This window comes from Anomaloglossus baeobatrachus, chromosome 11 (genome assembly GCF_048569485.1).
Source record: "Anomaloglossus baeobatrachus isolate aAnoBae1 chromosome 11, aAnoBae1.hap1, whole genome shotgun sequence".
Lineage (NCBI taxonomy): Eukaryota > Metazoa > Chordata > Amphibia > Anura > Aromobatidae > Anomaloglossus > Anomaloglossus baeobatrachus.
In genome coordinates, this window is record NC_134363.1 from 42,352,327 (window position 1) to 42,379,716 (window position 27,390).

At 39.2% G+C, this 27,390-nt stretch overlaps 1 pseudogene; it reads right to left on the reverse strand.

Moving 5' to 3' along the window:
- Positions 1–1,314: 1,314 nt before the first annotated feature.
- On the reverse strand, positions 1,315–26,083 carry LOC142256653 (insulin-like growth factor 3.L; annotated as a pseudogene).
- Positions 26,084–27,390: the final 1,307 nt, after the last annotated feature.

A 27,390-nucleotide genomic window follows, 5' to 3' on the forward strand; every position in this document is an offset into this window, starting at 1 on the left:
CATGTCCCTGTGTAGTCAGACACAGCCATTACACAGTACATATCAGGGACACATATATAAGATTATCTCAACACAGGAACATCCAATTGTGGAACTTATTATTATTCCAAGATCTATTGATTAAAATAAACTTTAAAATTAACTTTGTTAATGGAAAAAACCCTTGAAGGAGGTTTGCCCAAGTTGATTAGACCATGTCCCTGTACGGTCAGACACAGCCATTACACAGTACACAGCACATCCAATTGTGGAAATTATTGTTATTCCAAGATCTATTGATTAAAATAAACTTTAAAATTAACTTTGTTAATGGAAAAAACCCTTGAAGGAGGTTTGCCCAAGTTGATTAGACCATGTCCCTGTACGGTCAGACACAGCCATTACACAGTACACAGCACATCCAATTGTGGAAATTATTGTTATTCCAAGATCTATTGATTAAAATAAACTTTAAAATTAACTTTGTTAATGGGAAAAACCCTTTAAGGAGGTTTGCCCAAGTTGATTAGACCATGTCCCTGTATGGTCAGACACAGCCATTACACAGTACACAGCAGGAACACATATATAAGATTATCTCAGCACAGGAACATATTTTTTAAATACATCCAATTGTGGAAATTATTATTATTCCAAGACCTATTGATTAAAACAAACTTTGTTAATGGGGAAAAAAAACTTTAAGTATAGACTTTACTACTATAGGGTAAGTGTACACAGTTCTTTTGCTCAGTTTTTGGAGCGGAAACTGGAAACTCTCAAACTCCGTTCCAAAAATTCAACAAAAATACTGATACTTTTGCCAAGTGAAAGGTGATGGCCATTATACCCCGATTTTTTTTGGCAGGACTATAAGTAATTAGTCAGACACCCATTGGTTAAACATTAGCATAAAAAAACAAAAAAAAATCCAATAGTAATTTATGGAAAATCTAAAATTTAATGAAAGTAGTTAAAAGTACATTGGGAATAGAAAAATACAAAGGGCAAAAGTTAAAAAAAAGGTGGCGGAAAGGAGGATATACCTTATATCACAATGGAATGGAAAATAATATTCCGAAGACATTCCACTTATTAAACTGGGAATGAAGTGTAATGTCAAATGGGCTGGTCCAATACTGGGGGGGCACAGCCTTCACGTCACAGCCAAGTCCATACCAGCAGCGTTCAGTATATTCACTGCTAACTGTCACCAGCATGGCCAACACATCGTCATCACACGGGGTCGGGAGAATTCTCTTTTCCCTTTATTTTGTGAGATTTTCTTCCCCAGTTCTCCCCCATTTATTGCACTTATCCATGGAAGCACAGAGTCGCTCTAGGCTGGATTTCCACGATCATCCTGGAATCAACGTCAAACTCAAGGAAAACCAAAAAGGGCTCTAAGATTTTTGTTCTGTAAAAGGTAAAAAAATAAAGAGAGATTAAATAGAAGTTCTCCGGAGTGGTAGAGTTGTTAGAAAATGACTGTTCAAATCAAGCACAGGCACTCGGTGCACTCTTGGGAGTTTGGCGCACTCTTGGAGATCGGTGCACTCCTGGAGATCGGTGCACTCTTGGAGATCGGTGCACTCCTGGAGATCGGTGTGCACTCCTGGAGATCAATGCACTCCTGGAGATCGGTGCACTCTCGGAGTTTGGCGCACTCTTGGAGATCGGTGCACTCCTGGAGATTGGTGCACTCCTGGAGATCGGTGCACTCCTGGAGATCGGTTCTCTCCTGAAGATCGGTGTGCACTCTTGGAGATCAGTGCACTCCTGGAGATCGGTGTACTCTTGGAGATCGGTGCACTCTTGGAGATCGGTGTACTCTTGGAGATTGGTGCACTCTTGGAGATCGGTGCACTCTTGGAGATCGGTGTACTCTTGGAGATTGGTGCACTCTTGGAGATCGGTGTACTCTTGGAGATTGGTGCACTCTTGGAGATCTGTGCACTCGTGGAGATCGGTGCACTCTTAGAGATTGGTCCACTCTTGGAGATCGGTGCACTCCTGTAGATCGGTACACTCCTGGCAATCGTGCACTCCTGGCATTTGGTGCACTCCTGGAGATTGGTGCACTCTTGGAAATCGGTGCACTCCTGGGGATCGGTGTACTCTTGGAGATAAGTGCACTCCTGGGGATCGGTGAGTTCTTGGAGATTGGTGCACTCTTGGAGATCGATGCACTCTTGGAGATTGTAGCACTCCTGGAGATCAGTTCCCTCCTGAAGATTGGTGCACTCTTGGAAATCGGTTCACTCCTGGAGATTGGTGCACTCCAGGAGATTGGTGTGCACTCCTGGAGATTGGTATGCACTCGTGGAGATTGGTATGCACTCCTGGAGATTGGTATGCACTCTTGGAGATAGGTGCACTCCTAGAGATCGATGCACTCCAGGAGATTGGTGCACTCTTGGAGATCGGTGCACTCTTGGAGATCGGTGCGCTCCTGAAGATCGGTGCGCTCCTGAAGATCGGTTCTCTCCTGGAGATTGTTGCACTCCTGGAGATCGGTGCACTCCTGGAGATCGGTGCACTCCTGGAGATCGGTGCACTCTTGGAGATCGGCGCACTCTTGGAGATCGGTGCACTCTTGGAGATCGGCGCACTCTTGGAGATCGGTGCACTCCTGGAGATCGGTGCACTCCTGGAGATCGGTGCACTCTTGGAGATCGGTGCACTCTTGGAGATTGTTGCACTCCTGGAGATCGGTGCACTCCTGGAGATCGGTGCACTCTTGGAGATTGTTGCACTCCTGGAGATCGGTTTTCTCCTGGAGATTGGTGCACTCTTGGAAGTCGGTGCGCTCCTGGAGATCGGTGCACTCCTGGAGATTGGTGCACTCCTGGAGATCGGTTCTCTCCTGGAGATTGGTGCACTCTTGGAGATCGGTTCTCTCCTGAAGATTGGTGCACTCCTGGAGATCGGTGCACTCTTGGAGATCGGTGCACTCTTGGAGATCGGTGCACTCTTGGAGATCGGCGCACTCTTGGAGATCGGTGCACTCTTGGAGATCGGTGCACTCTTGGAGATCGGTGCACTCCTGGAGATTGGTGCTCTCTTGGAGATCGGTGCACTCTTGGAGATCGGTGCACTCTTGGAGATCGGTGCACTCCTGGAGATTGGTGCACTCTTGGAGATCAGTGCACTCTTGCAGATCGGTGCACTCTTGGAAGTCGATGCGCTCCTGGAGATCGGTGAACTTTTGGAGATCGGTGCAATCCTGTAAAGCCAAAACTGTCAATCACAAGTACGAGGAGCGCAGAGATGGATGCAAAACAATTATATGGAAAAGGTGCACCAAACAGTTTGGCCACACCAAGGGTGTACTGAGCTTCATGTTCTTGGTTTGAACAGTCATTTTGTGTTTAAAGATTGATATTAATTTTCCAAAAGTGTCAACAATAGTGATGAGTGAGCAGTACCATGCTCGGGTGCTCGGTACTCATTAAGAGCAGTTGGATGCTTGGATGGGCGCAACTTGAGCGCCCGAGTATAATGGAACTCAATGGGGGACTTGACTGAAAAATTAAAGTGGAAATTCATGTTGTCATTTTTAATGCACAATGTGATAAAAACAAAAAGGAGAGGGAAAAAATAAAGAAAGCACAAAAAACTAAAATTGGTGACATTGTTAGGTGAAACTGACCTTCTCTAATAGTGGCATTAACAATCGGAGCCGCACAGTACGATTCCAGTATAGAAAAATTACATCCACAGAAGCAGCACTCCTCCACGATCCCGGGCCGGGACCGGCTGCGCACAGAACCCGGCTTACCTAAGGAAAAGTAAGAGCCGGAGATTAGACAAGAACGACAGAGGAGAAAAATATTAAATAATATAATAAACACCGACACATAGAGGCCAAACGTGTGCCTAAAGGACGTGGTATGGGCGTATACTGGGCACTTAGGGGCCTATGAACCCTTTAGGTGTATGACAAACATGAAAAAAACAACAAAAACCAAAAAACAACTGTATCTCACAAAACAGTGTAGAAACCAGTAGTTGCCACTAGAGGGCACATAGGAGCTTACTATGCTCTTGTCATACACAGATCCCACTGCTAAAATGGGATCATAAAAGGCAACAGGTCATCAGAAAAGTACCTGTTTAACAAGGTTTTTGTGTTATAAGTATTTAAAAATACTTTTTTTTTATTTATTTATTTAATAGATTAATTAATTATTTTATATTTTACAAAGCCTATTACAATCTTTATTTAAAAAAAAAATATTAAAAAACAAATAAATTAAGTAATATTGAATTTTTCACACTGGCCCACTGGGTTTTTTTTTGTTTGTTTTTGTTTTTTTTACAAAGCCTATCACAATCTCTATTAAAAAAATATTTTTTATTTTTTTTTTATTTTTTCACACTGGCCACCTGGGCTTTTTTTAAAATGTATTTTATTTATTTATTTATATTTTACAAAGCCTATTACAATCTTTATTTAAAAAAAAAATATTAAAAAACAAATAAATTAAGTAATATTGAATTTTTCACACTGGCCCACTGGGTTTTTTTTTGTTTGTTTTTGTTTTTTTTACAAAGCCTATCACAATCTCTATTAAAAAAATATTTTTTATTTTTTTTTTAATTTTTTCACACTGGCCACCTGGGCTTTTTTTAAAATGTATTTTATTTATTTATTTATATTTTACAAAGCCTATTACAATCTTTATTTAAAAAAAAAAACTATTAAAAAATAAATTAATTAATTAATTAATATTTAATTTTTCACACTGGCCACTGTTTTTTTTGTTTGTTTGTTTTTTGTTTTTTTTTTTTACAAAGCCTATTACAATCTCTATTAAAAAAATAAAAATTAAAAAAAAATATTTTTTTCACACTGGCTACCTGGGCTTTTTTTTAAATGTATTTTATTTATTTATTTATATTTTACAAAGCCTATTACAATCTTTATTTAAAAAAAAAAAAACTATTAAAAAATAAATAAATTAATTAATTAATATTGAATTATTCACACTGGCCACTGTTTTTTTTTGTTTGTTTGTTTTTGGTTTTTTGTTTTTTTTTTATAAAGCCTATCACAATCTCTATAAAAAAAAAATAAAAAAAAATGATTTTTTTTTTCACACTGGCCACCTGGGCTTTTTTTAAATTGATTTTATTTATTTATTTATATTTTACATAGCCTAATACAATCTTTATGTTAAAATAATTAAAAAATAAATAAATATTGAAATTTTCCCACTGGCCACTGAGTTTGTTGTTTTTTTTACAAAGCCTTTCACAATCTCTATTAAAATAAATAAATAAATATTGAATTTTTTAACACTGGCCACCTTGGCTTTTTATTTTAAATTATTTAATTAATTAATTTATTTATTTTTACAAAGCCTGTCACAATATTTATTTAAAAAAAAAAATATTTAATTTTTCCACACTGGCCACCTGGGCTTTTTTTCTTTCTTTCTTTCTTTATTTATTGAAGCACCATATGGTGGTATTATTTGAGCACAATATGTTGGTATTATTTGAGCACCATACGTTGGTATTATTTGAGCACCATACATTGGTATTATTAGAGCACCATACATTGGTATTATTTGAGCACCGTATATTGGTATTATTTCAGCACCATACGTTGGCATTTTTTGAGCACCATACGTTGGTATTATTTGATCACCATACGTTGGTATTATTTGAGCACCATATGTTGGTATTATTTGAGCACCATACGTTAGTATTATTTGAGCACCATACGTTGGTATTATTTTAGCACCATACATTGGTATTATTTGAGCACCATGTGTTGGTATTATTTGATCACCATACGTTAGTATTATTTGATCACCATACGTTGGTATTATTTGAGCACCATACGTTGGTATTATTTGAACACCATGTGTTGGTATTATTTGATCACCATACGTTAGTATTATTTGATCACCATACGTTGGTATTATTTGAGCACCATACGTTGGTATTATTTGAGCACCATGTGTTGGTATTATTTGATCACCATACGTTAGTATTATTTGATCACCATACGTTGGTATTATTTGAGCACCATACGTTAGTATTATTTGATCACCATATGTTGGTATTTTTTGATCACCATACGTTGGTATTATTTGAGCACCATACGTTAGTATTATTTGATCACCATATGTTGGTATTTTTTGATCACCATACATTGGTATTATTTGAGCACCATGTGTTGGTATTATTTGAGCACCATACGTTGGTATTATTTGATCACCATACGTTGGTATTATTTGAGCACCATACATTGGTATTATTTGAGCACCATGTGTTGGTATTATTTGATCACCATACGTTGGTATTATTTGAGCACCATACGTTGGTATTATTTGAGCACCATACATTGGTATTATTTGAACACCATACGTTGGTATTATTTGATCACCATACGTTGGTATTATTTGAGCACCATACATTGGTATTATTTGAGCACCATACATTGGTATTATTTGAACACCATACGTTGGTTTTATTTGAGCACCATACGTTGGTATTATTTGATCACCATGCGTTGGTATTATTTGAACACCATACATTGGTATTATTTGAGCACCATACGTTGGTATTATTTGAACACCATACATTGGTATTATTTGAACACCATACGTTCGTATTATTTGATCACCATACATTGGTATTATTTGAACACCATACATTGGTATTCTTTGAGCACCATGTGTTGGTATTATTTGATCACCATACGTTGGTTTTATTTGAGCACCATACGTTGGTATTATTTGATCACCATGCGTTGGTATTATTTGAACACCATACATTGGTATTATTTGAGCACCATACGTTGGTATTATTTGAACACCATACATTGGTATTATTTGAACACCATACGTTGGTATTATTTGATCACCATACATTGGTATTATTTGAACACCATACATTGGTATTCTTTGAGCACCATGTGTTGGTATTATTTGATCACCATGCGTTGGTATTATTTGAGCACCATACATTGGTAATATTTGAACACCATACGTTGGTATTATTTGAGCACCATATGTTGGTATTATTTGAGCACCATACGTTGGTATTATTTGAGCACCATATGTAGGTATTATTTGGTCACCATACAGTGGTATTATTTGAGCACCATGTGTTGGTATTATTTGATCACCATACATTGGTATTACTTGAGCACCATACATTGGTATTATTGAGCACCATACATTGGTATTATTTGAGCACCATGTGTTGGTACTATTTGATCACCATACGTTGGTATTATTTGAGCACCATACGTTGGTATTATTTGAGCACCATACATTGGTATTATTGAGCACCGTACATTGGTATTATTTGAGCACCATGTGTTGGTATTATTTGAGCACCATGTGTTGGTATTGTTTGATCACCATACGTTGGTATTATTTGAGCACCATATGTTGGTATTATTTGAGCACCATACGTTGGTATTATTTGAGCACCATACACTGCTATTATTTGAGCACCATACATTGGTATTATTTGAGCACCATACATTGGTATTATTTGAGCACCATACATTGGTATTATTTGAGCACCATACATTGGTATTATTTGAGCACCGTACGTTGGTATTATTTGAGCACCATATGTTGGTATTATTTCACAGAGGAGCTTCAGGTTTTCAGATCTGACAATAAAATAAATATACAGTTAGGTCCAGAAATATTTAGACAGTGACACAAGTTTTGTTATTTTAGCTGTTTACAAAAACATGTTCAGAAATACAATTCTATATATAATATGGGCTGAAAGTGCACACTCCCAGCTGCAATATGAGAGTTTTCACATCCAAATCGGAGAAAGGGTTTAGGAATCATAGCTCTGTAATGCATAGCCTCCTCTTTTTCAAGGGACCAAAAGTAATTGGACAAGGGACTCTAAGGGCTGCAATTAACTCTGAAGGCGTCTCCCTCGTTAACCTGTAATCAATGAAGTAGTTAAAAGGTCTGGGGTTGATTACAGGTGTGTGGTTTTGCATTTGGAAGCTGTTGCTGTGACCAGACAACATGAGGTCTAAGGAACTCTCAATTGAGGTGAAGCAGAACATCCTGAGGCTGAAAAAAAAGAAAAAATCCATCAGAGAGATAGCAGACATGCTTGGAGTAGCAAAATCAACAGTCGGGTACATTCTGAGAAAAAAGGAATTGACTGGTGAGCTTGGGAACTCAAAAAGGCCTGGGCGTCCACGGATGACAACAGTGGTGGATGATCGCCGCATACTTTCTTTGGTGAAGAAGAACCCGTTCACAACATCAACTGAAGTCCAGAACACTCTCAGTGAAGTAGGTGTATCTGTCTCTAAGTCAACAGTAAAGAGAAGACTCCATGAAAGTAAATACAAAGGGTTCACATCTAGATGCAAACCATTCATCAATTCCAAAAATAGACAGGCCAGAGTTACATTTGCTGAAAAACACCTCATGAAGCCAGCTCAGTTCTGGAAAAGTATTCTATGGACAGATGAGACAAAGATCAACCTGTACCAGAATGATGGGAAGAAAAAAGTTTGGAGAAGAAATGGAACGGCACATGATCCAAGTCACACCACATCCTCTGTAAAACATGGTGGAGGCAACGTGATGGCATGGGCATGCATGGCTTTCAATGGCACTGGGTCACTTGTGTTTATTGATGACATAACAGCAGACAAGAGTAGCCGGATGAATTCTGAAGTGTACCGGGATATACTTTCAGCCCAGATTCAGCCAAATGCCGCAAAGTTGATCGGACGGCGCTTCATAGTACAGATGGACAATGACCCCAAGCATACAGCCAAAGCTACCCAGGAGTTCATGAGTGCAAAAAAGTGGAACATTCTGCAATGGCCAAATCAATCACCAGATCTTAACCCAATTGAGCATGCATTTCACTTGCTCAAATCCAGACTTAAGACGGAAAGACCCACAAACAAGCAAGACCTGAAGGCTGCGGCTGTAAAGGCCTGGCAAAGCATTAAGAAGAAGGAAACCCAGCGTTTGGTGATGTCCATGGGTTCCAGACTTAAGGCAGTGATTGCCTCCAAAGGATTCGCAACAAAATATTGAAAATAAAAATATTTTGTTTGGGTTTGGTTTATTTGTCCAATTACTTTTGACCTCCTAAAATGTGGAGTGTTTGTAAAGAAATGTGACAATTCCTACAATTTCTATCAGATATTTTTGTACAAACCTTCAAATTAAACGTTACAATCTGCACTTGAATTCTGTTGTAGAGGTTTCATTTCAAATCCAATGTGGTGGCATGCAGAGCCCAACTCGCCAAAATTGTGTCACTGTCCAAATATTTCTGGACCTAACTGTAGATCGTATTAAAAGAAATACATACTGACATGGAAGCCTCGGCCCCCGCAGATGAATTGCAGCATGTCCACCAGCTCCGAGCCGCAGAGCATCTCCCGCGAGCGAATCCTGGAGCAGCGAGCGCTGGCGACTCCCACGTAGAGCGTAAACACCAGAGACAGACACAGTATCACCTGACTGATAGTGAGCGGGGCGGCCGTCTAGGAAAGGTGAAAAGTGTCAACGTTATAGGTAAACATATTGAGGCAAAGGTTAGCCAATTAATACTTCAATTGTGTCACGTTTTCTTCATCATGTCTCGGAAATGACGGACGGTCCATCCCACCGCCGCCTCTATTTACAGTAGATACTAGTATCAATGGGAAAGTGAATTTACCTTCAATCATGTGCACTCACTATCGCCCCCTATGGAGCAACGCGTTTTAAGTAACCTGCAAGGGGCATTTGGAACGCAACTGCTCCTTTAAATCTAATATTAGCCCTCGGTCCATGAAACCTTATAGAATGTTTATTACAATAGGTCTAATCTACTAGAATACTGCCACCTATCGAGAAAAATGAGTGAAAAATATCCAGATTTGACTCAAATTTGAGTTTTTCAGACATCAGACAAGTCTTGTGTTGATTCTTTGTTACAATTAGCTAAACTTTAATATCAAACGCATTTCCACCTGTGTATAAATGGTAGATGTGGATCCCACCTCTGGTACCAGAATCTACAGAATTTGAATTTGTTCAAAAGGATCTTCTTGAATTGAAAACGGTGTGAAAGCCGCTGTTCTCCTGAATCCGGCGCTGTTTTTCTTTTCTTCCTACGCTTCTCCGTTCCGGAGATATGGCCCATTCTTTCCTGTATATACATTAAGTCTTGTTATACAAGTGGGCATGGCAGAGTTATTGAGCAACACGCCCAGTTGCCTAAAAGACCAGATGAGGCCATATCTCAGGAACGGAGAGGCGCAGGAAAAAAAGAAAAACTGCGTAGGATTAAGGAGAACAGCAGCATTTACACAAGGATATAAAAAAAAATACATTTCCTTTAAAAAAGATTGTCCACTCGTGGGGACGATTTTTTTGTTTTTGCTTTACCAATGCTTCTTTTTAATTTTGTGCAATTGGGTTTCATTAAAATTTTGCGCCTCTTGGCTTTACTTGCCAGGTCTGCAGTCATATAATCAGCTGAGAATAAGAACAGCCATAAGAGTCGCAAACACCCCTTCAGAAAGAACTCACTGACAAATTCTCAGTTAACTCATTCTGCAGCCAGCAATAGACAAGAAACTAAATGGTACAAATTTAAGAAAAAAAAAAGGATTAGCAAAAATGATGATTTTTTTTTCGCCCCAACACTATGCATTAAGTTAAAAAAAAGAAAATATTGATCCCAAAAGTGGGCAACCCCTTTTAATAAATATATATATATAAAAAATATATATATATATGTGTATATATATATTTATATATATAAATAATATATATTATCTTTATATTTAATATAGACAATACATATATATTATCCCCCCAAAACATTAGGGAAAATTTGTCATGAGATTGATCAAATCATTATATACTATATATATATATATATATATATATATATATATATATATATATATATATACATATATTATTTTTTTTATATATATATATACACTACTCAAAAAAATAAAGGGAATAAAGGGATTTTGTATTTTCGTGTTCTCTTTATTTTTTTGAGCAATATACAGTGTATATATATATATATATATATATATATATATATATATATACACTGATTTGACCAATCTCATCACAAATTTTCCGTACTATTTTTTTATTTGCCGTTTCACTGAAAGCTCAAAGGTTGCAGATTTTGCTGAGAGACCAAAAGAATCCGACTGCCCCCATTGAAGCAATTGGGGAAAATTGTCCAAAAAAAAGGAGATATAATAAAACAATAAATATGGGAAAATATGCAAGAAAAAAAATCACCAGAATTTCCGTCACATGTGCATTTACTGTCAGACACCTTCAGTTTTTCAATTTTTAATTTTACACATACTGTATATCACAAAAGTGAGTACACCCCTCCCGTTTTTGTAAATATTTTATGATATCTTTTCATGGGACAGCACTGAAGATCTGACCCTGTGATACACTGTACAGTGTCAGTGTGCAGCTAGTATAACAGGGTAAATTTTATGTCCTCTAGATAACTCAACACAGCCATTAATGTCTACAAAAGTGAGTACACCCCTAAGTGAAAATGGTCCAATTGTGCCCTATATGTGAATATTTTGTGGCCACCATTATTTTCCAGCACGGCCTTAACTCTCTTGGGCCTGGAGGTCACTAGAGCTTCACAGGAGCCGCTGGATCCTCTTCTCTCCTCCATGACGACATCTCGAAGCTGCTGGATGTTGGAGACCTTGCGCTCCTCCATCTTCCATTTGATTAGGCCCCAAAGATGCTCAATAGGGTTTAGGTCTGGAGATGCTTGGCCAGTCCAGCACCTTTACCGTCAGTTTTAGCAAGGCTTTGGTGGTCTCGGAGGTGTTTGGGGTCATTTTCATGTTGGAATATGAAGAGAGGGGATCCTGCTCTGCTTCAGTATGTCACAGGACATGTTGGCATTCATGGTTCCCTCAAGGAACTGTATCCACTCCACAGCCGGCAGCTATCATACAGCCCTAAACCATGACCCTCCACCACCATGCCTGACTGTAGGCAGGGCACACCTGTCTTTGGCCTCCTCACCTGGATACCACCACACACGGTGACACCATCTGAACCAAATAAGTTTATCTTGGTGTCATCAGACCACAGGACGGTTCCAGTAATCCATGTCCTTAGTCTGCTTCTATTCAGCAAAGAGTTTCCAGATTTCTTGTGCATCATCTTGAGAATACGCTTCCTTCTGGGATGACAGCCATACAGACCAATGTGATGCAGTGTGTGGTGTATGGTCTGAGCACTGACAGGCGGACCCCCCACCCCTGTAACCTCTGCAGTATGCTGAATATGCTCTTAGCAGTGACAGGCGGATCCCCCACCCCTGTAACCTCTGCAGCAATGCTGACAGCACTCATATGTCTATTCTAAAAAGACAACCTCTGGATATGACGCGGAGCTCATGCACTCGGCTTCTGTGGTCGGCCATGACGAGGCCTGTTCTGAGTGGATCCTGTCTGGTTATACTGCTGTATGGTCTTGGCCACCGTGCTGCAGCTCAGTGTCAGGGTGGTGACAATCTTCTTATAGCCTCGGCCATCTTTCTGTAGAACAACAATTCTTTTTCTCAGATCCTCAGAGAATTCTTTGCCATGAGGAGCCATGCTGAGCTTCCAGTGACCAGTATGAGAGAGTGTGTGAGAGATAACACCAAATGTAACACCCCTGCCCCCATTTACACCAGAGACCTTGTAACACTAATGAGTCACATGATGCCGGGGATGGAAAATGGCTAATTGGGCACAATTTGGCCATCGTCACTTAGGGGTGTACTCACTTTTGTTGACATTAGTGGCTGTGTATTGAGTTATTGAGAGTGCACCAAATTTACCCTGTTATACAAGCTGCACACTGACACTGCACATTGTATCACAGGGTCAGATTCTCAGTGCTGTTCCATGAAAATGTGAGGGGTGTACTCACTTTTGTGATATGTTTATGTGATGAGTTTATGTGATGCTTTAAATTTTCAGAAAATTCCAGGAATATGAGACATCTCTCCTGTCTATGGAGTAGGCATGCCGCCTGGCATCTGGTTAATCGCTCACTGAAGAATCCGGCATTGGTGGTGGCGATCGAGGCGCACATGTGATATCCGCGACCAATCGACAACCTGCATTTCTCAGTCTCTAGACAAATATTGAAATGTTTGCCTGGCTGTGTGAGGAGTGGGGGGTTACGGCTGCACAGCTGTCCATAGGCAAAGACCAGATAATGGACCCGCAGCCTTCATCACACAGCACAAACATTGGCGTATCCATTACTTTTCTAGAAACCCCCCCCCCCCCAAAAAAAGGCAAAAGGCGGTAACTCGCGGCAAAACATGACATTCCGAAATATAATAGATGATACGATCACCGACCGTGCAAAATAAATATTGGTTCTTATGACAGTTGGGAAACCCTTTGTTCTTTTAAGCTAGAGCTTTGTAAAAAAAAGTATTTGCCCCCCCCAAGCCTTTGTTATTGCTTAGAAGTTGCAGTAAAAGGAAAGAGAACAGAGGTTCACATGCTTCATTCATTGCTTATGTGCCCTTCCATTCTGTGCATAGCTTAAAAGCTGAGCACTGTACTCAGCAGTCCCATAGACAATGAATGGAGCAGAGGCTGCGCATGCGCACTTCCACTCTATTCACTGCCTATAGTAATGATGGAAATAGGAGAGCGCATCTCCACTCCAATCACTGTTTATGTGCAGCTCCACTCTATTCATTGCGTATTAGCCAAGCACTGTACTCAGCAGTCCCATAGACAATGAATGGAGCACAGGCCGCGCATGTACACCTTCCCTCCATTCACTGCCTAGAGGAACGATGTTAATAGGAGAGCGCACCTTCACTCCAATCATTGCTTATGTGCAGCTCCACTCCTTTCGTTGCTTATTAGCCAAGCACTGTACTCAACAGTCCCATAGACAATGAATGGAGCACAGGCCGCGCATGCACACCTTCCCTCCATTCACTGCCTATAGGAACGATGTATCACACAGGTAAAAGAGAAGACCGGGTTTATGCCGCGCTAAAAACCACTGATGCGTGTAAATTAAAAGATTTCCTTTTTATTTGACAGTTCCTACGCGTTTCAGAGACATCCGTCTCCTTCCTCAGGAAAAGAAATCATTGATTTAATTAAGATAAGAATGAAGAGTTTCAGAAAATAATGCTCTAGAATTGACATGTAATGTCAGAAGAACAGATGCCTCTGGCATCTTTTGGAATACCTTTTCGATATTTGGACTTTTTAAGGGAATCTGTCAGCAGTTTTTTCTACCTAATCTCAGGGCAGTATAATGTAGGGGCAGAGACACTGATTCCAGCGATGTCACTTACTGGGCTGCTCAGTGTAGTTTACATAAAAGTTAGTGTTTTATCAGCAGGAGATTATCACTACAGGACTAGTAAACCTGGTGCCAGAAAATCCAACCACACCTCCACCACTGATTAGCAGCTTTCTGTGCATAGGCATAAACCTGCCAATCAGTGGTGTGGGTGAAGTTATACAGAGCTCAGCAGAGAACTGATAGATCTGCGGCAGATAAAACAGTTTTCAATCAAACCTGCAGCACCCAGTAGAGTAAGTGACCACATCGCTGGAATCAGGGTCTTTGCCCCTACATCATACTGATCTCAGATAGGGGGAGGGTTGCAAAATCCTGGGGACAGATTCCCTATAAAATGAAGGGATCACTTCATGCTGCTCTGAAATAGGGGTTGCAAAAAACCCCCTGATGATTCCCTTTAAATTGAAGGGTTTATTTTGCGCAACATAGGTATGGGATAATATTGTTCCCTAGGTTGTTTTTTTTATTCCACTATATTTACAATAAAAACTTCAGCAGTTTGTAAATAGTCTTGATTGAAAATCTGCATGTTGTATACAAAGGCGTCTCCATGGTAACAGACTACAAACAAATCCCTGTGTAGTCTGTTATATTTTAAATTTGAATTTTTTTTTTTACTAACTGACATTCTGTGTATTGGGGGCAATAAACAAGATATATAGAGTCTTGTACCTGAAACAGAGCTCGGACTTGAACATTTTGGGCATAAATAGATTAATCTAGGAACACTTTCCTGCCACCACCACAATCATCCTTACTATCCCTGATATTATAAAAATATTGATATTATAAAATATATTCTAAAATATTGATACTATAAAAAAAAATGCATTTTTATAATATTTACATAGCATTATTTAGTAGTAAGTATTAACTCTTGCCCCTAGACCACCAGGGCTACTTGCTATAAATTACTAAAGATGGTCATATGCATTATATAACCCTCTTATAGACATGTATGCTCGGTTTAGCCGGGCATGTGTGTTCTCAACAGGGAGAGTAGGGCAAAAGAAGTCACTGCCAAACCTCTTCACTTAGGCTATTTCCCCCGGAATCCGCACCTTTTCATAGGTGCGGATTTTGTGTGGATTTGATGCAGATTTTGCGATTTTTTTTTTTTTTTTTATTCAATTGAATAGGCAAAATCCACACGAAAATCCGCAACAATAATTGACATGCTGCAGATTTTTCCGCACGAAAATCCGCACGATTTCCGCTGCAGAAAAATCCGCAGCGTGGGCATAGCATTTCCCAAATGCCATAGAAATGGCTGAGGAGTAGCTGTGCTGCAGATTTCTGGAAAATCCGCGGCTTTTCCGCGATAAATCCACGGCAAAATCCGCGCATTTTACGCAGCGTGGGCACATAGCCTTAGACAAGAGAACAAAAGGATCAGACATGTGGAAATAAAGCTGCCCAATCCTAGTAGAAGTGGTCAATCCATTCATGTGATGTGCATCTCGTCCACGAAGGATCATGGTTATCCCCTTAGCTACCAATATTTGTGAAGTAGTACAAGTAAAATATTTGAGAGTGAATAGAGGACATTTTGTTGTCTTCTATGTCTATAGTTCTAGGATACATATAATAAAATATATAAAATACAGGGATATATTTATTTTATTAAACAGGAGGTACAAGGGCATAAGAAGTTTTGTTGCAGGGGTAAGGGCCAGAAGCTATGTACAAACTATTCGGAATGTTGGGCTTCATTCTTTGGAATGTTGTGTTCTATGTATGAAGAGCCAACCAATGATATAATCAAAAAGGTATACATATTATCTATCTAATATATAAAGCTGAGTGTATGTATGTGTGTGTGTGTGTGTGTGTGTGTGTGTGTGTGTGTGTATGTCCGCTAAAGGAATCCGCACCGTCGCATTTACAATCACGAAATTGTGCACAGACACCACAGTTATTCTCCAAAAAACCTGCCTCCATTAAACTGAATGGAGCTTGGAGCTACAGGCTATTAATAGCAACTGTCAGTGGTTGCTATAAGAACAAAATAAACTGTTAGTATAAGAAACTTATGTGTGAGGTAATAAGATGTCAGTGGGGAGACGGATAGAGACAGTAAGAGAGAGGGAGACAGGGAAAGAGACAGACACAGACAGACAGGGAAAGAGATAGGCAGACAGGAAAAGAAATAGACAGAGAGGGAAAGAGACAGACGGGGAAAGAGACAGACGGGGAAAGAGACAGACGAGGAAAGATACAGACAGGGAAAGAGACAGACAGGGAAAGAGACAGATGGGGAAAGAGACAGACACACAGACAGACACACGGACAGAAACAGACAGACACGGACAGAAACAGACACACAGACAGACACGGACAGAAACAGACATACAGACAGACACGGACAGACGAAGATGGGAGACAGATAGACAGTCAGACAGTTACTATCCCGGGCAACGCAATGGGTGTGTGTGTGTATATATGTCTGCTAAAGGAATCCGCACCATCGTATTTACAATCACGAAATTTGGCACAGACACCCAATGTGACTCAGGGAACATCATAGATTATGTTTTGCTGGGAAAATTTAACCCCACGCTTTACAGTTACTCTAAAAAAACCTGCCTCCATCAAAGTCAATGGAGCTGCGAGCTAATAGGTTATTAATAGTAGCTGTGATTGGTTGCTATAGGAACAAAATAAACTGTTAGTATAAGAAGCTTATGTGTGAGGTATTAAGATGTCGGTGGGGAGACGGACAAAGAGAGACAGAAAAAGACAGAGAAAGAGACAGAGACAAGTAAAGAGAGAGGGAAAGAGACAGAGACAAGTAAAGAGACAGGGAAAGAGGCAGAGACAAGTAAAGAGACAGGGAAAGAGACAGAGACAAGTAAAGAGACAGGGAAAGAGACAGAGACAGACGGGGAAAGAGACAGATGGGGAAAGAAGGAAGCACGGTCTGGTAGAGCGCTAAGGAGGCCACAGTATTAGATTAATTTTTGTAGAATTTATTGTTTTCTATCAGCCACAATGCGTTTCGATATACACAATATCTTCATCAGATGGATATCCACCTGATGAAGATATTGTGTATATCGAAACGCGTTGTGGCTGATAGAAAACAATAAATTCTACAAAAATGAATCTAATACTGTGGCCTCCTTAGCGCTCTACCAGACCGTGCTTCTATACTTTACTGCTGATCTTCCCCTCTGTGGGTTCACGGCAAGAGCTGCTTGGTACGGAGGTCAGATGACCAGAGACGCCCAGTGACATGTCAGGTGACCAGCTCTTCAGGAATGTGCATCCCTGGATGGACATCGTGGGCTAACAGGTTAGAAGATTACTGACACCACACTCCTGCCTTATACCGTGGTTGTGCGAGGGCTGCACAACCATATCAGGTGAGCAGATTCTTTTTCTCCTCCTCACCGCTATCTCCCAGACCCTTCACATGCGCTCCCTTGTTTAATTTTTTATTCAGATGTGGAAAGAGGCAGACCTGGAACGAGACAGACGGGGAACGAGGCAGACGGGGAACGAGGCAGACGAGGAACGAGGCAGACGGGGAACGAGGCACACGGGGAACGAGGCAGACGGGGAACGAGGCAGACGAGGAAAGAGAGACGGGGAATAAGAGACCTGGAATGAGACAGACAGGAAAGAGACTGACAAACAGATAGAGAGACAGACAGACACAGAGATAGAGAGAGGCAGACACAGATAGATAGATACAAACAGAGAGACTAATACAGAGACATACAGACAGAGACTGGGAGAGAGACAGTTACTATCCTAGGTACTACAGCTAGTAAAATATATAAAATATAGGGATGTATTTCTTTTACTAATCAGTGGATACAAGGGCATATGAAGCTTTATTGGATAGGGGGGGGGGGGGGGGAGGAATGGCCGGTCAGAGAAGCAATGGTATGTACAAACTATTTGGAATGTTGGGCTTCATTCTTTAGAATTTTGGAATGTTGGGCTTCATTCTTTGGAATGTTGTGTTCTAAGGTATGTGGAGCCGACCAATGATATCATCAAAAAGGTATTCCGGACCTCGGCAAGGTCATTTTATTGTTTGGTGATGCTAAAAATAACGAAGGAAAGGGTGGGGGCCAGTTATGCCCTATGGCAAGAAAACCCCTTTAGACATTAGAGTTATGTTGGTAGAATCAAAGATGTGCATTGAGAGAAAAAAACTGGATATAGAGAATTTCTTCTATATTAATATTTCAAAGGGTTGTAGTATAAATGTATAATATTTTACCATCAGATCATGACAAAACTGTTTTTTTAGTTAGAATATTTTTAAAAAAAAAAAAATGTTCCTGTATAAGATATTACTTCTCCTGATATTGTCTTGATTCCCCATTAGAATGTCCACCCTTTGTTGCTGATGGTCGCACATGCTCAGTAGCTCAGTCCCGCCTCTTGCATCCACTTGTACGCAGTAATTCTTGCCATTATCCAGGCCACTCAAAAAAAAATACAAATTTTAAAAAAACAAACAGTGCACTATAATCAACTCTTTTGGTGATTTAGTGACCATTAAAAGAACACTAATAAGTGTATACCATAACTCTATATCTATGCAAAACCATTTTGCACCTGATTATTATTGGGGGGGTAAAAAGCTTTACTTTTTTTGGCTTATCATTTTTGTTCACAAATGTGCAACTTTTTTCCATCTCTTGCAACTTTTATAAAGTTGGTGGTAATTTGGGGATAGATAGCAAGGCTTATAAAGTTTAAAGAAGACCTGTCACTTGTCATAAATATGTAATTTTTTTCCTGGTATGAAAGCTCCTGTTTTCCTGAATCCGGCGCTGTTTTTCTTTTGTCCCAGCGCCTCTCCGATTCAGAGATATCGCCCCTCCTTTTTCAGCCAAATGGGTGAGATCGTCAATAAAACGCCCACAGCTATTTGAGAGCTAAGCCCACTTGGATAAAAAGGACTAGATTTATATAAAAAGGGAAGAAGGGGTAATATCTCATTCATATCTGACTCAGAAGAACAGCAGCATTTTCACCGGATACAAAAATTATTTTTTTGGGGCAAGTGACATCCTCTCTAAGCCAAATTTAGGAATTATGACTTTAGGACAATTATCCCTCCAGTTCAAGAGTGGACTAAAAATTTCAGAAATGGCTAGAAATGTCTGCTCATTCACTACCCCTACTTTACACAATTATCATGCACGGTAATGACGGAATTAGTTATTTTAATCCAACACAATTATATTCTGTAGCATTTTGTAGCATTTATTGCATTTTTCTAATAGAGGATATAACATATCTACACCTACGACTGAGGCGGCTTGTACAGCTTACATATTACCCCGGCTTTTACATACAACAAAGTGATTACAACATAAGAGGAGATATCACAATGTCATTCAACACCGTATATAGGTTTGGAGATACAGACAGACCGCCAGCTAGGGATAACGGCAATCCATGGGAAAAAATAGTTTACTAAATTTTCATTACAGTCATTGCAAAATAAAGAAAAAAGGGAAAGCAGGTGCATTATACTTACAGAGCCTCTTGCGCTGCTGTACACTTGTTCTGGGTCCGCTCATACTACTTCTGGGGCCACTCATTATCCTTCATGCATGTAACGTAAACCATACGAGGTCCCATGACGATTCCAGCTCTGCTGCATCTAAATTGATAGTGTGCGGTTACAGAACATGACCGCCCGCTGTGAGCTTCAGGCAAAAAATGAGCCATAGTGGTGATATCACTCAGGTTATTTGTGGTCAAAGCTGGAGGATCCCACAACCCTCCACCTGTGACTACAAATAACCTGAGTGATGTTACCGCTGTGGCTTATTCTTTGCTTGAAGCTCACAGCGGGCGGTCATGTTCTATGCATGTTCAGTTATGTTCTATGCCCGCACGCTGTCACCTCAGATGTAGCAGAGTTGGATTTATTGTGGGACCTCTTGTAGATTACATCAGACCTGGATGTTTTGGGGTTAATAAAGGGGTGAGAGAGGAAAGTTTTTTTGTATTTTATTTCAACTAAAGGATTTTCTTTGGTATTACAGATTAGTAATGGGGGGGGGTCTCATAGATGCCTCACATTACTAATCCAGGGCTTAGTGGCAGCTGGAATAATAATAATAAATCTTTATTTCTATAGCGCCAACATATTCCGCAGAGGTTCATATACAAAAAGTAACAGTTAAAGAAAATACAATAATTAGAGTAGTTAAAAATGAAACCCTGCTCGTGAGAGCTTACAATCTACAATAAGCTGTGAGCTGTTATTAACCCCTTATTACCCCAATTGACACCGCACCAGGGCAATTTGGAAGAGCTGGGTAAAATTCCGGAATTACAACATCTAATGGATGCATCAATCCTGGGTGATTGGTGGCTGCTACTTTTAGGCTGGGGGCCCCAATAAGCATGGGCCTCCCCAGCCTGAGATACAAGTCCCCAGCTGTTGATTTTATCATGGTTGGGTATCAAAATTGGGGGGAATGTGCGCCTTTTTTTAACTGTTTATTTAAATAATTTTTCAAAAGCCGCATGTGGTTCCTCTTATTTTGATACACAGACAAGATAAGCGTATGGCTGCAGCCTGTAGCTGTATGGTTTATCTGTGCTGGGTATCATAATATGGGGGGACACTAGGACAATTTATTCATTTATTTACAAAGCACCTCTGATTGGTTGCAGTCAAACATGCTGTCACACAGGGTGTTGGCGCGTCTGACTGCAACCCAAGGATGCAGGGATTGCCGGTGGGCGGGTGAAGCAGTGCATATGTATGAGGTTAATGATTGGCCCCGGAAGTAGCGTTAGAACCACACTCGAGACTCAGTAAATAAAATGCGCTTGTGCCAATCTCCCTAGCCCTTTCTACTACCATTTTAAAGTGCTGGATTTTGATCCCCATAAACTTGTATGGGGACCGGCATCTGACCAGATATCTGGGATCAATTCCCGGGCCCAAACTGTTTTTTTTGGGGGGGTTTTAACCGCTAAACCTGGGTATCTGCAAGTATGCTCATCAACTAGACTCGAAACGCGTCAATGTGATCACTCTGATGCTTTTTAATTAACATTCAATAAACTAAAAGAGGATTTTATAGGAGCTATCAGTTTCTTTTTTCCATGGAATATGTGCAGGTCTCTGTGCTCTGCCTTTAACTGATCCGATTTAGAAAATTGCACGTTGCACTGTTTGCATACTGATACAAGACAATTGGTAAATATTAACTACATGTTATAGCTGAATCTTGGCCTTCCATGAAATTTATTTCACTAAAGTTTTAACAGGCAGGTAAATCAGGCAAGGATCTGTCACTTTGGTGAATGTGGTCAATTAACTAATGCATTCATTCACACAATATGCACTGACGTTTCGGGGGCTGCAACGTTTCAGGGGTGCATTTTGTTTTCGCCTTGCTTCACAAATAAATGCTGATTCATCCTTTTTTTACCAAAGTTGCAAAACTTTTTTTTTTCATTTGCACTGGCCAAAATACTTATCTAAGCTCATGCACGAAAACTTATGCCAGGTACCTGTTGATTTAAGGTCTCCATTGCAATGAATGGGTGAAATCTGAAAATATGCATTTCTTTACAGAGACATTTGTTTTGGATTTCAAAAAGGGGAAGAAAAAGGATCAATTTTACTTGATTCTGCAAAATAACAAAAAAGTTCTGCAAATCCAACTTTCTTGTTTGTTTTGAAAACATTGATTTTTGAAGAATCCGTTTTTTTTAACATCGGAGTCTATGGAAAATGGATTCATTAATGGATCGCTATTTATCTTCCATTTGCAACAGATCCAGTACAAAAAAACCCGGATCCGTTCCAAATGCAAGAATAACGGATGACCAAATAGCATTCCGTTAACGGATCCGTTCTCCTTAGACTTCCATGTTAAAATTACGGATCCCGCAGATATCAGATATTTAACAACTGACAAAACAGTTGTTTTTGGAGAACTTTTTTCCCAACAGATCGTGTGATTAACGGATGATTACAGGACGTGTGAACTCAGCCGAAGCAAGGAATGTGTTGGGCAATTTCAGCTCTGAAGTCTGCAGAATTGTAAATGCAGCACTAGAGGATAATAATACACTGTGCAATTCAGGGTTAACATGAGATAAGTAATGCAATTCATTTACAAGGTAACATTAAGATAATTCTATTTGTATACTGTAAAAAAAAGCGGATGACGACTAATAACATATTACTTGTATGTCACAAACAGCATCAAAAGCTAAAAGTAGAAGAAGAAGAAGAAGAAGGAGAAGGAGGAGAAGGAGGAGAAGAATAGTAGTGATAATACTTGTAGCTTGTAGGTTGATAAAATTGTCACAAACAGTAACAAAAGGTCATTTTGTAGCAATGGTAGGTAAAAGTATTGAAAGAAGAAGGAGAAGAGAAGGAGAAGGAGAAGAACAGAAGGAGAAGAAGATAAGGAGAAGAAGATAAGGAGAAGAAGAGAAGGACAAGAAGAGAAGGAGAAGAAGAGAAAGAGAAGAAGGAGAAGGAGAAGAAGAGAAGGACAAGAAGAGAAGGAGAAGAACAGAAGGAGAAGAAGATAAGGAGAAGAAGAGAAGGAGAAGAAGAGAAGGACAAGAAGAGAAGGAGAAGGAGAGAAAGAGAAGAAGGAGAAGGAGAAGAAGAGAAGGACAAGAAGAGAAGGAGAAGAACAGAAGGAGAAGAAGATAAGGAGAAGAAGAGAAGGAGAAGAAGAGAAGAAGGAGAAGAGGAGGAGGAGAAGAGAAGGAGAAGAGGAGAAGGAGAAGAGGAGGAGAAGAAGAAGAGGAGGAGAAGAAGAGAAGGAGAAGAGAAGAAGATAAGGAGAAGAAGATAAGGAGAAGAAGAGAAGGAGAAGAAGAGAAGGACAAGAAGAGAAGAAGAAGAGAAGGAGAAAAGGAGAAGGAGAAGAGGAGGAGAAGGAGAAGAGGAGGAGAAGGAGAAGAGAAGGAGAAGAGAAGGAGAAGAGAAGGAGAAGAGGAGGAGGAGAGGAGGAGAAGGAGAAGAAGGAGAAGGAGGAGAAGAAGGAGAATAATAGTGATAATAATCGTAGCTTGCAATTTGCTAGTTTTTAAAATTGTCACAAACAACAACAATAACAAGGTCATATTGTAGCAATAAAAGCTAAAAGTATTAAAAGAAGAAGAAGAATATGAAGAATAGTAGTGATAATACTCGTAGCTTGCAGGTTTATTAGTTTATTAAATTGTCACAAACAGCAACAAAAGGTCATATTGTAGCAACAAAAGCTAAAAGTAGAAGAAGAAGAAGAAGAAGAAGAAGAGTAGTGATACTCATAGCTTGCAGGTTTCCTTGTGTATAAAATTGTCATAAAGAGCAGCAAAAGGTCATTTTCTAGCAATAAAAGCTAGAAGAAGAAGAAAGAGAAGGAGGAGTGGAAGAAGACAGAGAAGGAGAAAGAGAAGGAGAAGAAGGAGAAGGAGGAGTGTAAGAAGACAGAGAAGGAGAAGAAGAAGGAGAAGAAGAAGAAAAGGAATAGTAGTGATAATACTCGTAGCTTGCAGTTTTCCTAGTTTATAAAATTGTCACAAATACCAACAAAAGGTCATTTTGCAGCAATAAAAGCTGAAAGTATTGGAAGATAAAGAAGAAGAAGGAGGAGAAGAAGAAGACAAAGAAGAAGAATAGTAGTGATAATACTCGCAGCTTGTAGGTTTTCTACTTTAAAAAATTATTACAAACAGCAATGAAAAGTCTTTTTGTAGCAATGAAAAGATACAAGTTTTAAAAGAAGAAGTAGAAGAAGAAGAGTAGTGATAATACTCATAGCTTGCATGTTTCCTAGTTTATAAAATTGGCACAAACAGCAACAAAAGGTCATTTTGTAGCAATAAAAGCTAAAAGTATTGGAAGACGCAGAAGAAGAAGAAGAAGAAGAAGAAGAAGAAGAAGAATAGTAGTGATAATACTTGCAGCTTGCAGATTTCCTTGTGTATAAAATTGTCACAAACAGCAACAAAAGGTCATTTTGTAGCAATGAAAGATAAAAGTATTAAAAGAAGATGATGAAGACTAATAGTGATAATACTCGTAGCTTGCAAGTTTCCTAGTTTATAAAATTGTCATAAACAGCAACAAAAGGTCATTTATAGCAAAGAAAGATAAAAGTATTGAAAGAAGAAGGAGGAGAAGGATAAGAGAAGGAGAAGGAGAAGAGAAGGAGAAGGAGAAGGAGGAGAAGAAGGAGAAGGATAAGATATTTTTATTATTATTTTAAAATATTTACAGAATAAATAATAGAACTTGTAGCAATAAAAGCTAAAAGTAGAAGTAGAAGAAGAAGAAGAATAGTAGTGATACTCATAGCTTGCAGGTTTCTCCATTTATAAAATTGGCACAAACAGCAAGAAAAGGTCAATTTGTAGCAAAGAAATATACAAATATTTACATAACTAATAACACGTGTAGCTTTGCAGGTTTCCTAGTTTATAAAGGTCACAAACAGCAATAAAAGGTTATTTTGTAGCAATAAAAGCTAAAAATATTAGAAGAGAAAGAAGAAAGAGGAAACAGAATATTAATGATAATACTTCTAAGTTTATAAAATTGTAACAAGCAGCAACAAAAGGTCATTTGTAGCAAAGAAAGATACAAATATTTACATAATAAAAAATAGAACTTGTAGCAATAAAAGCTAAAAGAAGAAGAAGAAGAAGAAGAAGAAGAAGAAGAAGAAGAAGAAGAAGAAGAAGAAGAAGAACAAGAAGAAGAAGAAGAATAGTAGTGATATAACTTGTAGCTTGCAGGTTTCCTAGTTTATAAAATTGTAACAAACACCAACAAAAGGTCATATTTTAGCAACGAAAGATACAAATATTTACAGAATAGTGTATAAAGGTCACAAACAGCAATAAAAGGTCATTTTGCAGCAATAAAATCTAAAAGTATTAGAAGAAAGAAGAAGAAGGAGAAGAAGAAGAAGAAGAAGAAGAAGAAGAAGAAAATGAAGAAGAAGAATAGTAATGATAATACTCGTAGCTTGCAGGTTTCTAAGTTTATAAAATTGTAACAAGCAGCAACAAAAGGTCAATTTGTAGCAAAGAAAGATACAAATATTTACATAATAAATAATAGAACTTGTAGCAATAAAAGCTAAAAGTAGAAGGAGAAGAAGAATATTTGTGATATTACTCTTAGAGTGCAGGTTTCCTAGTTTATAAAATTAGTGCAAACAGCAACAAAAGGTTATTTTGTAGCAAAGAAAGATACAAATATTTACATAATAAACACTTGTAGCTTTGCAGGTTTCATAGTTTATAAAACTATCAGAGTGATACAAAGTTTAAACGTTTTGCAAATTAATAAAAATAATGCAATAGAAGATAATAAGAAAGCCTACGATGCCCCAACGATCACGGAATTTGCACAAAAATGCGCAGATCACCAAATAACATGCAACTAAAAATGCAGCGTAGGTTGCCAATGCCTACTGTGCCAAGAGAGAGGAAAAGGATTCAGGAGTTAAAAAAACAATCAGCATTCCAGATCCCCCCCCCCCCAAAAAAAAAAGTTATTAACCCTATATAAATATGTATGTGCCTTGAGATTTCTCTGCAACAACCAGAATCTATGGAATGGCTCCTCAAGCAAATACGGTTTAAAGGTCAGCGAAGAGTTGGGCTAAGAATATGGCAAAGCAAAAAAATGAAGTTACCTTTCTCGTCAGCGCTGGCTTTTTTATTTTTTTGCAGTCTTGGAGATACATGACTGTCAGTGGCTGATATTATCGACTGTATGAAGGCATGCAAATGTTTTAACAGCTCCCTGGGCTGCTGACAGGACTTTGCACTGTGGGAACTCTCAGGCCATGTAACAGCCAGTTCTGGTGTCCAAGAGCTGTTTGTCTGGGAGAGAAGTCCATGAGAAGGAGAGCTCAGCAATATATGGATCTGAAAGGTGGAGGAGGATCCTCAGTAGCTGTCCAGCTGGGAGAGACAGAGGGGGGAGGGTATTCCTAAACCTAAAGTTCAGTGCAAAACCCAAATATTGCTTTGCGCTCCCTTCCTCGTGGACTTACTTGAAAGGAATATTCCTCGTGGGTATGGCAACATCTTATAAGACACATTGCATATATAGATATATATTGTGTGATATACCTATCAATATGTAGACATAGTCAAAAAACACTCTTATCCCCTAAAAAAAGTGCTACTTGCATTTTGGATCATGGGTTCCAACATGGTGGAGTGAAGGGTGACATGCTTTATAGGAATGCCCAATAGGCTAACACATTATATCATTGATGAGATACATACAACCTACAAATCCTTAAGATGTGCCCCATAAAATGACTTGGGGTCTACATGACCCTCATTTCATTCAACCAGGCATCATACAGATGTTCATTCACAGGATAGGTGATAAGTGTATGATCATTAGGCAACCTAGCTGCTGAGACCCCCACTATCCGAAAAAACAATGGGCTTAAAGAGGTCATGTCACTTGTTGAAAAAAAATTGTGTTAGGTGCCTTGTAAGAATCCCTAAGTTGCCCTGATTCTGCCGCTTTTTTCCGTTTTGCTCTACGTTGCTCCATTACAGAGATATTCACATTTGTTGTTTACAGAGCACAGTATGTGAAATCTCTCCTTTCAGGCCAACTGGGTGTTTTTTCATAGTCTTCTCTGGAGAGTGTGATCTTTCACGCTGCACTCTCAGATGTTGCCAATCAGAGCTTAGCAGTTCATCTAGAGTTGAGGAAGAAAGGATAAAAATTGAGACCCCAGAGAATACTCTGAAAACACGCCTAGTTGGACTGTAAGCAGAGACTTCACATAGTGCCCTCCAAAAGAAACAAATTTGAATATCTCTGTAATGGAGCGACGTAGAGCAAAATGGAAAAAAATGGCAGAACCAGGCTAGCTCAGGAATTTTTACCAGGCGCTTAACTCCATTTTTGAAGCAAGTGATATGTCCTTTTTAAACTGAGTAGAGTAGTAGTAAGCATGTGCAACCACCACACCCAAAGACAGTGAGTGGATGGGTGATTTTGTGCAGGGTCACTCCATTGCAGAGATATTCACGTTTGTTGTTCACAGAGCGCAGAATGTGA